The sequence below is a fragment of the Diadema antillarum genome, unplaced genomic scaffold (genome assembly GCF_040938485.1).
Source record: "Diadema antillarum isolate AM-2024a unplaced genomic scaffold, OU_Dant_1.0 scf00000139, whole genome shotgun sequence".
Lineage (NCBI taxonomy): Eukaryota > Metazoa > Echinodermata > Echinoidea > Diadematoida > Diadematidae > Diadema > Diadema antillarum.
In genome coordinates this window covers 2140710-2152915 of record NW_027271028.1, presented here as the reverse complement: position 1 = coordinate 2152915, position 12206 = coordinate 2140710, and the positions used below count along the sequence as shown (strand labels likewise).

The following is a 12206-nucleotide window of genomic DNA, read 5'->3' as shown; positions in this document are numbered from 1 at the left end:
AGTTAGACCAATATCATACTGACCCTAAGCTATCACTTGTCAAAAGCTTCGGATATTGGCTCATTCATCAAATATCGACATTCTCGATAAAAGGTCATCTGCCTATCCACAGCTGATGTCCACAAAAGCGGTAGGTCCACTTACAAAAGGAAATCATCCATGTATGTAGGCCCTAAACATCTACTAGAGCCCTTTTTACACTTGTGTTTCTTAACCCCGTACTTTCTCTGACCCAGGACTATCGTTAATCCCGTACCAATTTTTTTCAGCTTTTTACACTCGCCAATAAATCCCGTACTAAGCTCTTGTTCCGGGCTAAAGAGAAAACTGACCTTTTTACACTCGTATGTCTTAGTTCCAGGCCCGTAGCCAGGGGGGGGGGGGGGGGGGGTGCGTCGGGTGCGTACGCACCCCCCCCCCCCAAATTCTGAAAGGTCCACTTTTTCATAATAACGGTTTTTAGCAATTCTCAAGATAACAATCCAAATAAATACAAAGACACATTATATGCTACGTAAATGTGGAAGAGTACGTTTAACAATGTTAAAAATAATTGTACGAAACCCTTTTGTTGTATGAACCATCGGATCGTCCCCATGCACACAAACACAAATGTTATGTATCAATTTGTGCGAGCTATTACATATTGAAAACTTTCGGTCATCTGCGAAGCCGGGCTTCCGCGCGAACGCTATCACGTAAAACGGGTCAAAAATCGACGCATTTTCCACAAAATCTGCCATAACTTTTAAACTGTTTAAGAAGCAAACTTGGGGCGCCCGGATTCTGAAAGTGGACACTTTAGGGATTATTTATGTGTATATATCTTTATTGTAACATTTGTAGCAGTGACGCAAATTAGATCAGAAAAGTACCTTATGAGTAGAATTGTCTATGGCGAACAGTCCAAATTTGACGAATTTGAGCATATTTTGCCGTCTTGCAATTCTTCCAGACGGGATATCTTGAGAACGGAAGATCGCACAAACTTGGGGCGCACGGTTTCAGAAAGTAGAGGTTCTGCCCATTTTTGTGACATAAGAATCTTGTCCATTGGTTGAGCAGTCCTGACGCAAATTTGCAGTAAAGCTAGACTACCCATTCACAATTGCTGTCATAGGGAACGTGTACAATCCATACAGAACTATCACGTGACGAGACTACCAACGAAAATTTGAGCCGTTGACCTTCACTGTCTGCCGTTGTCAGCAGTGTGAATTCCTGTGATTTCAAGCTTTTGTTTCTCGCCAAATATAATTTTCAACGCAATATCCAGATACAGTTGTATGTGAGACATTATCTAGATACGTAGCAGCCTTATTGACAACATAACTGTTAAGTTTGGGAGCAAAAACGACCAAGTACATTCCACATTCCATCTCATTTTTCGATGATGGCTGGCTGTATAGTCGGACCGGTGCATTTCCTTCGGAGGTGGTAATAATGTAAGTAGTTGCAACGGTCACCATGCCACCTGCTGTCTGCAATCGGGCGCATATACACGTGTTGTACACAGGTGAACTGAAATAATGTTGTAAAGGAATGATAAGGTCATAGACTATATCATTTCAACTGTAGATTTAACCCGATTTCTGTCGCCTACACACACATTATGCCATCAGCGGAAGTGTTTCCGCAGGAGTTGTTCCGATGGAAGCACAAGTACCAAACAAAACCCCCAATGAACGTCCGTCTACTGCAGCGGAAACAATAAAACAGTGTGATGCAGACATGTTTCCAAATGTTTTTACATTGCTAAAAATATGCTGCACCATCCCCACAACCAGCTGCGAATGCGAGAGAAGCGCCAGTGCCTTACGCAGACTGCACACCTATCTGAGGGCCAGCATGACACAAGACAGGCTGTCTGCTTTGGCACTCATGCATATCCATTACAACTTTGACGTTGATAACGAGAGGGTGGTGAAATTGTTCGCCAGAAAGCATCCCAGAAGACTGGAACTTCAAACAATGCTTAAAGACTAGAAAAAGACTAAGCGAAGATCACACTGCACAAGTGCACATTCAAAGGACCGGCAAATGCTCCCCTCTAACTCCTGCTATGTAATCATCATTTTCTATTTTTTATGATTACTTGCCTGTCTCAATATATTGTTGATTATTAGTTATACATTTTCTCATGTTGTGACAGTTCGATTGGTTCTCATTTTGAAGTGAGCCAAAACCTAAGAACATTCTCACTTATAATTTCCAAAGAGTATTATGCAGGCACGCAAACTCAATTTAGTTGTATTTCATTTAAATGTAATGGGTAAGAGGGTATGAGAGAGAATGCTGAGCTATGAAGTAAAATGGTAAAGTAAAAAGTTTGTCAGATAGTATTACAAAAGCCTGAATATTGCAAGAGCTCCGGAGTAAAAACAGTCAGGGAAAAACCCTATGTATGATAACATTGTGAGAGCGTTAGACTGCATTGTGACGCGTCGTTATTTAATATACATTCTTTATTCATATTTTTCATAAAAAAACACAGGTAATGAGTCGGATTGGATTAAAATTCTCACTTACAGCTTTGTAGAAGTCTGAGTCAACAGTATCACACAGTACTTCAAGACGTATTAGTACAAACGATTTCTTGAGCCTGCACCGTTTCAGGCTCTGTTCTGGATACGGCGGTAGAAACTCATTCTTTTTTGTTGTTTATTTCATCATTATTTACTAATCTCTTTTCTAACTTACAGGTAGCGGATTTCTTTGCAGGCCAAATTCGGAAATGTAGTGTTGATTATTACTTATACATTTTCTCATGTTGTGACAGTTCTATTGGTTCTCATTTTAAAGTGAGCCAAAACCTAAGAACATTCTCACTTATAATTTCCAAAGAGTATTATGCAGGCACGCAAACTCATTTCAGTTGTATTTCATTTAAATGTAATGGGTAAGAGGGTATGAGAGAGAATGGAAAGTGCTGAGCTATGAAGTAAAATGGTAAAGTAAAAAGTTTGTCAGATAGTATTACAAAAGCCTGAATATTGCAAGAGCTCCGGAGTAAAAACAGTCAGTGAAAAACCCTATGTATGATAGCATTGTGAGAGCGTTAGACTGCATTGTGACTCATCGTTATTTAATTTACATTCTTTATTGATATATTTTCATAAATATCTCGGGTAATGAGTCGGATTGGATTACAATTCTCACTTACAGCTTTGTAGAAGTCTGAGTCAACAGTATCACACAGTACTTCAAGACGTATTAGTACAAACGATTTCTTGAGCCTGCACCGTTTCAGGCTCTGTTCTGGATACGGCGGTAGAAACTCATTCTTTTTTATTGTTTATTTTATCATTATTTACTAATCTCTTTTCTAACTTACAGGTAGCGGATTTCTTTGCAGGCCAAATTCGGAAATGTAGTGTTGATTATTACTTATACATTTTCTCGTGTTGTGACAGTTCTATTGGTTCTCATTTTAAAGTGAGCCAAAACCTAAGAACATTTTCACTTATAATTTCCAAAGAGTATTATGCAGGCACGCAAACTCATCTTAGTTGTATTTCATTTAAATGTAATGGGTAAGAGGGTATGAGAGAGAATGGAAAGTGCTGAGCAATGAAGTAAAATGGTAAAGTAAAAAGTTTGTCAGATAGTATTACAAAAGAAACTCATTCTTTTTTGTTTGTTTATTTTATCATTATTTACTTATCTCTCTTCTAACTTAAAGGTAGTGGATCTCTTTGCAGCCCAAATTCGAAAATGCCTAGAGACAGCTAGTAACCAAATATGCTACTATAATTTAATAAATACGAAATAACCATTCCAGTATGTATCTTAGTGTGCACAGTAAGACAGATCAGATCAAATAGGAAAACATCTGAGCACTAAGCTTGAGGTCTGAATTTGCACTCAACTTCTTCCAATGGCTAACGGATGTTTAATTTTTGAATTTCACTGACCTCCAAATTTCACAAAGAAAACCTTCTTAGCATGATGGTTAATATGACATTTGACTGATATTGGAGATGTTTGCGGATCGGATCTACTACCTTTAATATTATTAAATCTAAAATGATTATTTGAAAGTTCGGAAATGCTGGAAATATCCTACCACAAGGAGGCAAAATATAAATGGTTCACATTTACAATTCATTTTGTTTTAAAAATTTTCTTATTTATTTTCATTTTTGACAAACTCGCATACCAACGGCTGATATACTGTATAGTAAAGTGAATGTTTCATCTTCCAAACAGCATCCAATGGGATGGAAAACTCCAACTGAAAGGTGGACACCGTGACCATACTCGCTAAAGAAAACGCGTAATAGGGGTCGTTTTTTCTCACGGATTAGATGGAAAGTGTGATGTACGAGCGTATATAATCAAAGGGTATCAAAAAGGCCGAAATTTGGGAAAATGGTATATTGTTCAATCATGATGAAGTACTTCTTTAGGGTGCAGGAAACATTTAAGGAATACTTGTTTTTAAGGCCCGAAAAAAATCATATGATCATTACTCGTTTAGGGGCCATTTTGAAAGTCCATGTATGAGCATGGTGTCCACCTTTTAATTGTCGCTACCCCTCCCGGGACAGTATCAAAGGACCGTTTTGTTAATTAACGCAATCCCCCCTTCCTTTAAAAATCCTGGCTTCAGGCCTGCTAACGCGGGTATACAATAGAAAAAATAAAAGTTAAAACAACACCAGGAAAATCACTATTCTCAATTTTGCGGCGCGCTACGCGCGCAGAGTCTCGAACACAATTAAACTTTGCAACTTCCTGGCAAAATGAGTTTTTACTATTTCCTAGATGAAATACCATAACGCGATTGCATGCAACAGACAAAAATACAAATTTCCTCGAGACTTTAAAACGTCATTAAAACAGTCAAAATTCACAATTTGCGGCGCGCTTCGCGCGCAAATTCTTATACAACTTTTGTAGTTCGGTCGTCCAAAGAATATATATATATATATATATATATATATATATAATTGTGTGTGTGTGTGTGTGTGTGATCATTGGTATTGGTACCGAAGGTCCGTTTTTTTAGTGACCGCACCCCCCCCCCCCCTTGAAAAATCCTGGCTACGGGCCTGAGTTCCGTGGGGTTCGGGCTTTGTCTCCGTTGCTTAGCCCCGGATTATTTCTTCGTTCTGTTTACACTCGCTTGCTTGCCACCGCAATTGCGGGGTTAGCACCAAAATTGTGGGGCTAACCCTGCTTTTTTGCAGGGCCAGATAGTACGGGATTATCTGTGGGGCTAGCCCACTTTGGCAAAAACAAGTGTAAACAGAAAGTGGGCTAAGGAAAGTCCGGTACCAACGGTGGGGCTTAAGGGGGGGGGGGGGCTTAGCCCCACCGTTGGTACGGGACTAAGCAAAAATTTGCCAGTGTAAAAAGCCCTTAGCTGTCGGAGTGGAGGTATAGTGTTATGTATAGTGATATTATGTATGATGAATAATCATTATATATATATATATATATATATATATATTTTCAAATAAGAAAGGGAAAACTGACCAGAAACAAACAATAAATAGTGAGAACTTTGAGCAAAGAAAATGGGTTTTCATCGGGATTCGAACCCGAGACCTCCGGATTGCTAGACCGGTGCTCTACCGACTGAGCTATTGAAAGCCCTAGATCGGTGTTCGTCCCAAACCCTTAACTCTCTTTGCTCGTGTGGTCAGAAGCTATAGTGTGTGTATGTGTGCCATACACACACACACATTAACCTGACATAAACCCAAAGGATGTAAATCAACTTTGGAATAAATGCGAGGGATCGCCGAAGCGATGCAGCTTTTTGTAATATATTTTGAAACAAGAAAGGGAAAACTGACCAGAAACAAACAATAAATAGTGAGAACTTTGAGCAAAGAAAATGGGTTTTCATCGGGATTCGAACCCGAGACCTCCGGATTGCTAGACCGGTGCTCTACCGACTGAGCTATTGAAAGCCCTAGATCGGTGTTCTTCCCAAACCCTTAACTCTCTTTGCTCGTGTGTTATATTGTAAATTGATTAAAAAAAAGGATCTTAATATCATAACATTCCCTGACTGCTTTAATTTTTGTAATCATATTTTTTTTTATCTGATCCCAGTGCGCTACTATCGATGAATGGACATCTCATCATAAACTTTCCCCTATTTCCTGAGTTATAGTGTGTTTATCTCACAATGTGATTCTTAATAATGGTTATATTAATGGATATAGGTTTGTTGTGTTTTCAGTCACCCTGAGCCCCTTTTAAACTCGGGCGATTCTGAAGGTTCGTTATTCAAAAGGTTCGTTAATCCGAAAACGAAATAAGATTCGTTATACTGGAGACTCGTTAGCGCGAAAATGAAAAACGGTTCGTCACTGAAATGAAGTGAACTAACGAACATTCGGAATTACATACTTTTTTCATTTTTTGTTTTTATTAATGAACCTTTGGAATAACGATTTTTTTTTTCACTTTCGGAGAAAAAAAAGTGTAACCGTTGCACTCTCCTTACAGGAAAGAAAGAGAGCGGAAGAATTTCCCGACAAGAACAGAAGAAGTTGAAGAATATTATCATGGACTTGAATATGCAGATTTCCACTCTAAAAAAAACAGCGACGCATGCGGCATGGACCCCTCCTGTAGAGGCCAGACCTGACAAACCCTGCAGGTTAGTGTCCATTTACGCTCCCATCACCCATGAGAGCACGCAACTAAGCGATGCCCTGTACGGATATCATTTTAAAGGTTCTGTGAAATACAAATGCATGTCAATTTTAGTTGATTTATGATACCGTCAACATCACTTTTGCTGTGAAACAAATATCTAGAAACATTCCAAATATTTTTAACTAATTTTTCTTCTATTTCTCTTCAGATTACTTGAATACGTCCACACGCACACACACACAAAAATTCCGAACCAATATTCCTGTAGTGACCTCATTTGTCAATCATTGCTTAATGCACCTTCCCCTCGACTCAGCATAACTTGTATGTTTCTGTGATGATATTAGGGAGCTTTAGATTTTAGACGCGCGGACGTTCAAAGGAAAAAAAAAAAACATGATTTGAGCTTGCGCAGTAGCGCGCGTAAAGTCAATCTATTTTTAGCTTGCGTCGCCTGAGTTGTTTACTACGCGTATTGGGCTATTTTCACGTCCGCACAGTTTGCGACGCAGACAGCTTCTTCATGCACTGATCATATGGGGACGCGATTTTATTTTTTATACGTTGCGTCCCAGCGTAATCTAAAGCTACTTTTCCACACGACGCAGGGAGAGGAGAACGTCCAGCGCACTCGTCATCTCAAACGTCCGCGCGTCAAAATCTAAAGCTCCCTATTATTAATAATGTGACTAACAAAAGACACGCCGAAGGAACGTGCAAGTTATGCTGAGTCGAGGGGAAGATGCATTCCAATGTCTTTTGCTATGCATGTCAGTACTTTAGCAAAGATTGACAGAGGAGGTCACAACAGGAATATGGGTTTGGAAGGATTTTTTGTAGGCGTATCCAAGTAATCTGAAGAAAATTAGTAATATATATAATCGCATATATAATGTTTCGTTTCACTGCAAAAGTGATGTTGAGTGTATCATAAATCAACACAAATCATCATTCATTGGTATTTGCGAACCCTTAAATAAAAAAACCTAAATGGATGATTCAGAGTTCAATCTCCTTTGAAACCCACATAATTATTGTCAATAAAGGGGGTTCTACCAGCACATTTCAGGATTCTATAATTGTTCGATGTCGTTATATATTAGAACACATCTTCGAAGGTCTAATAAAATGACGTCATAATTGTATTGTCATGATGACGTCCACACAGCCATTTGAGCTCTCGGTGACAAATTCAGCTCTGTTCAAGATTTGAAAAAAATTAAGGTTTGCCCGCGTTTCAAATTATATAATCCATCCCTATTCATACGTTTGCTAGTTTTGCATTTTTCTTATATATGCTTGTTGCTTGTGTGTTTGTTTGTTTTTTTTTCTAAATGGAGTGGTTGGTACTCTTTCACTAACTTTTTTTACATGCCCATACCCATTCGATCATCAGATTATATTTCTTGTGAACACTTTATATGAATTGACTTGCCCAACTACCCTGCAGTCCCGATGACGAGAACGATCTTGAAACCGCTCAGAATACTATTGTCAAGGAACTGAGGGAAGAGATTAAACAAAAAGACATCGTAAGTTGATTTGTACCATGGCTTTTTTTACTTATCAACAATTTCCATTACATTATATTTGTCGGTGAAAGTATACTTTACAAACATGACAAAGAATTTCAGAGCTCAAGGGAAAGGTTAATTGTTTGGATACATTTAACGAGGAATCACCTTTATGATGAAGGGCTGTGGCGTCAAGTCAAACTTGGCAGGAAAATCATGTTGTAAGTAGGTCCCTATTCCATGGGAAGTAGACTCTAAACTTCGTCAGAGTGAAAAAAAAAGTGTCCTTAACATGAAAATAAAAAATTCTCCCTATAATTCTTTTCGGTGAATATTAACTAAGACAATGTATGGAATCTCATTCACGTTCTATTACATTTATACATCGTCTAAGTAGATGGGTTAAAAATTCTGAATGGGAGACACACTTTAACTTCCATTAACAATTTAAGGAAAATTAAAGTCGTGGGTATTTAAGATATTGCAGACGCATAATAACAAATCAACGTCAGAAAGGAATGTTAGGCAAAAAAAAAAAAAATCTGTGGTAACTCCACTTCAACTTTGGATTTAGTGTGGATTAGCAATGTTTAAGTAAACTGATGATGAGTATCAATAGGGCTAAAGATACCCGCACATGCTCTGGCGACAATAGGCGACACATTATTCGTTTAGACTTCAATCACTTCAATCACTTGTTGCCATCCTTTTCATTCATTCATTCATTCATTTATTTTTCATTTCCAACAAAAACATATAAATATATTACAAAAATTGAATACAGTACATAAATTTCATTATACAAATTTAAAGGATAAATTTACAGAAAACTTGTAGGTATAGGAAAATGTTGGAAATGGGGAGGAATGCTAAAGAGCTGAGCTTGTAGGGTGCATTCCCCCACACACGTAATACCTTTCTAGTAGCCTTCCGTTCTATTAGCCAAATAGTTCTGAAGAACTGTATGAGAAAGGCTACATGCTTCAGATATAGCAAGTACATAAAAATGACATTGAGTCACCATTGACCTTTCCGCCTTGTGTACGTACTTTGTAGTCATCGGCGTATTCTCTATTGTCATTCTAGTCTAGTATGAAACAAGACGTCTTTCTGCATGTGATTATGTTACAAGGAATGCATTCTTATTTCCTTGCTTGTCATAAGCAAATGAATGAAAAGATGAATGAAAAATTCCGTCCTGCCTCAACAGAGGATTTGTGAACTGCTCACCACCGAGAAAGAACACAGAGACAAATTAGTGGTAAGTTAAAGCATACTTCTGTAAGGGCTTAGTTGGTCCATAAAGCATGTCAAAGGCGTGTACATCATGATGCAGATGAATGTTGGAAGGATTGATTAAAGAGAAAATAGCCCCAAGTGGTTCATTCCCTTGTGAAACATGTCAGATTATGGCTAACAATTGAATAAGTCAACAAGAGAAATGTGTAGCTGAACATTTTACCCTCACCTTTAGCTGTCGATCATGACGTACTGTAGAACTGCAAAATTTGTTGATTCAGAGTTGTATTTTTCCTAAACGTTCTTACCAAAATACGGACTTGTTATATGGGATACTCCCCTTTAAAACGTAATTTTGCTTTTGTTTTCCAAATCTTCATTTTAGTATCATTTCAAGGAAATTGCAGATAATTGATGTACAATATATGTGAGAAAAAAGGCGTACAGAGAATAAATCAAATCAAAATCAATCTACTCAAATCAAATAACCTGGACTTCCTAATGTCAACGTGGTATGGATGTTTTATCTGCATTCTAATTTCCCCAAGGCTCTAAGAAGAGAAAGAGATGGATTCATGTCGTCACAACAGGCTGACCGTGCTGAGATTGGTAGATTGCAAAGTAGGTTGGACAAAATGCAAAGATCCGGTATAAGGGAATGTGTCTACGAAGAGCTAGAGGCAGACGGATGCTGCTCTCAAAGATCCTTGGAACATATCAAGATTTCACGAAAGATGACCACTGATGGTGAGACCCTCCATTTGCATTATTAATCTTCTAATAAGTATTGCATATACGTGAGAGCGAATTAAATTAAATTGCCGAAATCTTCCTTCCATTTTGAGTGCCTTTTACTTCAATGAATTCTTCATCTTGTGAGTGAAGGCGTAATTTGGTTTTTTTCACTCATTTCCATTCTTTCTCATTATACTTAATTTCCCAATGAAAGATGACACCCCGCCGTCGTTCAGCGAAGATACCTTTTAGTTGTTATCTATTTACCGTGATTATATTTGAGTTTGAGATTATTTTTATCTAAAACAGCAACATATGTACAAGGGAATTTGAATACATAATGGTAATTTAACACGACACTTTTGTGTTAACATCAACATTAATACATACCACGCATAACAGTCTAAACAATCTAAGAAACATATCAAATACATAATGGTTAAGTTATCGAGTAATAAAATGTCCGAAAAAGAGTTGCATTGGACATACAATATTGATGGTAAGAATGTAGGCCTACACAATGAGGTTGCTAGAAGAACTAAGACATTGTAAGAGATATAGCACAAGTAGGTGTTTTTCCTTTAACACGTGTTACATAATAAGCAAATGAATATTTATCAAAATTATTTTATAGCGTTATCGTTTTTTAGGACCTTGTCTATACAAATTGAATGTGCTTTGATAGTTTACTTCGTAAAGATTTCCTGATTTCAATTTTCCTTACTTTTTTGGGGCAGATCAGCGTTCCACATTTAAACTCTTATATAAGAAAATAAGAGTTAATGACCATAAATAGTTTTACATATTGGTAAATAAAGCAGCCTTCCTTTTTTGCCCCTTGCTGTAATATAAGAATGTTTGATATTTTGACAATATTCTATCAGATCATGTGGCATATTTCCCTTAAACGGATCAAAAACAAATGCACATAATTTATGGAAAAATTTGTATAGTTCATATATAATTATCCATAACTCCCAGTTTTCGGACAGGGGATCAGTGGGTGTTCTGAGTGGACTATTAAAGGTAAAAGCTCTCATGGCAATCTTCTGACTAAGACAAAGGCAATTCAAATAAAATTTGCATTTACTTCTCCACACTTCAATTCCATACATAATGTTGGACTGAATGAAATATTTGTACTGGAGAACATGTGTATGTTGGGGGACGCAGTGTCAAAATTTAAAAAGAATACCAACCTTCCTTCTTACACATTTATTTACAGCTTGTTTCCTCTTTATCTTGAAGACACTGTAGATCTCCTGCGTGAAATTGGTCTGTCCGAGTACTGCGATATATTCTACAAAGAGGACATCGATGGCCTGATGTTATTGGCAATCAATGAAGAGATGATGGTCGAAGATTTGAAGATGACAAAGCTCGACGCACGACGCCTTACAGCACATATAGCTAGACAGTCGGAGTCCTCGTGACAATTGTTCAGAAAAAGATTGTTGCAGCCGTAATGATTAGATCTGGAAAATAACGACACACACGCATACACACACGCACACACGCACACACACACACACACACACACACACTCACACACGAAACAGTCAGCATTGTAAGAAAAACATACTGCATAGGGTAAAATGGGGTAAGTGGAGCACTGGGACAAGTGGAACACTTGAACGATTATGGGTACGTTCATTGTTTAGAAGAAGGCATTAGCGGAGTAAAAGTTTTGTAGGAGCAAACAATTATGTAGAAACAAAATGGATGCCTTCGCTGTGATAAAAAGTAGAATTAGCAAAGCTAAAATCGTCAAAAATCCTAAAAATCCCACAGCCTCACTCCAAGATTTTGCGTCGTAGCTATTTTCTGAACAAAAGTGGATAAGATGTGGTAGTGTTTGGTGTCCTATTTGATTAAAAAAACATATTTTAGTGTCGTGATTGAAAGGTTGTACAACTGATAACTAGACATCAACAAAACGTAAGTAGATTTTTATTTTCTTTATCCATCAGTTTGATTTCGGGCATTTTCTCCTCAGATGAAATATTGATAGACAGTGTGTTGAGAGCGACGTCATCATCTAAAACATTGAGCCTCCTGTCAGTTTCTTGTTTTATTCAGACTCATTTTAGGCTTATTTTT

The 12206-nt window shown here is 37.7% G+C and overlaps 1 long non-coding RNA gene and 2 other non-coding genes across 3 annotated transcripts; 1 reads left to right on the top strand and 2 right to left on the bottom strand.

Annotated features, from left to right (window-relative positions):
* Window positions 1-5525: 5525 nt before the first annotated feature.
* Window positions 5526-5599, bottom strand: Trnaa-agc (transfer RNA alanine (anticodon AGC)). The gene has a single exon. It is a non-coding gene; the product is annotated as a tRNA-Ala (tRNA).
* Window positions 5600-5848: 249 nt separating this feature from the next.
* On the bottom strand, window positions 5849-5922 carry Trnaa-agc (transfer RNA alanine (anticodon AGC)). The gene has a single exon. It is a non-coding gene; the product is annotated as a tRNA-Ala (tRNA).
* A 2078-nt stretch (window positions 5923-8000) lies between these two features.
* Window positions 8001-11480, top strand: LOC139721168 (uncharacterized). The gene is made up of 4 exons (XR_011710211.1): window positions 8001-8150; window positions 9343-9393; window positions 9920-10118; window positions 11355-11480. It is a non-coding gene; the product is annotated as an uncharacterized lncRNA (long non-coding RNA).
* Window positions 11481-12206: the final 726 nt, after the last annotated feature.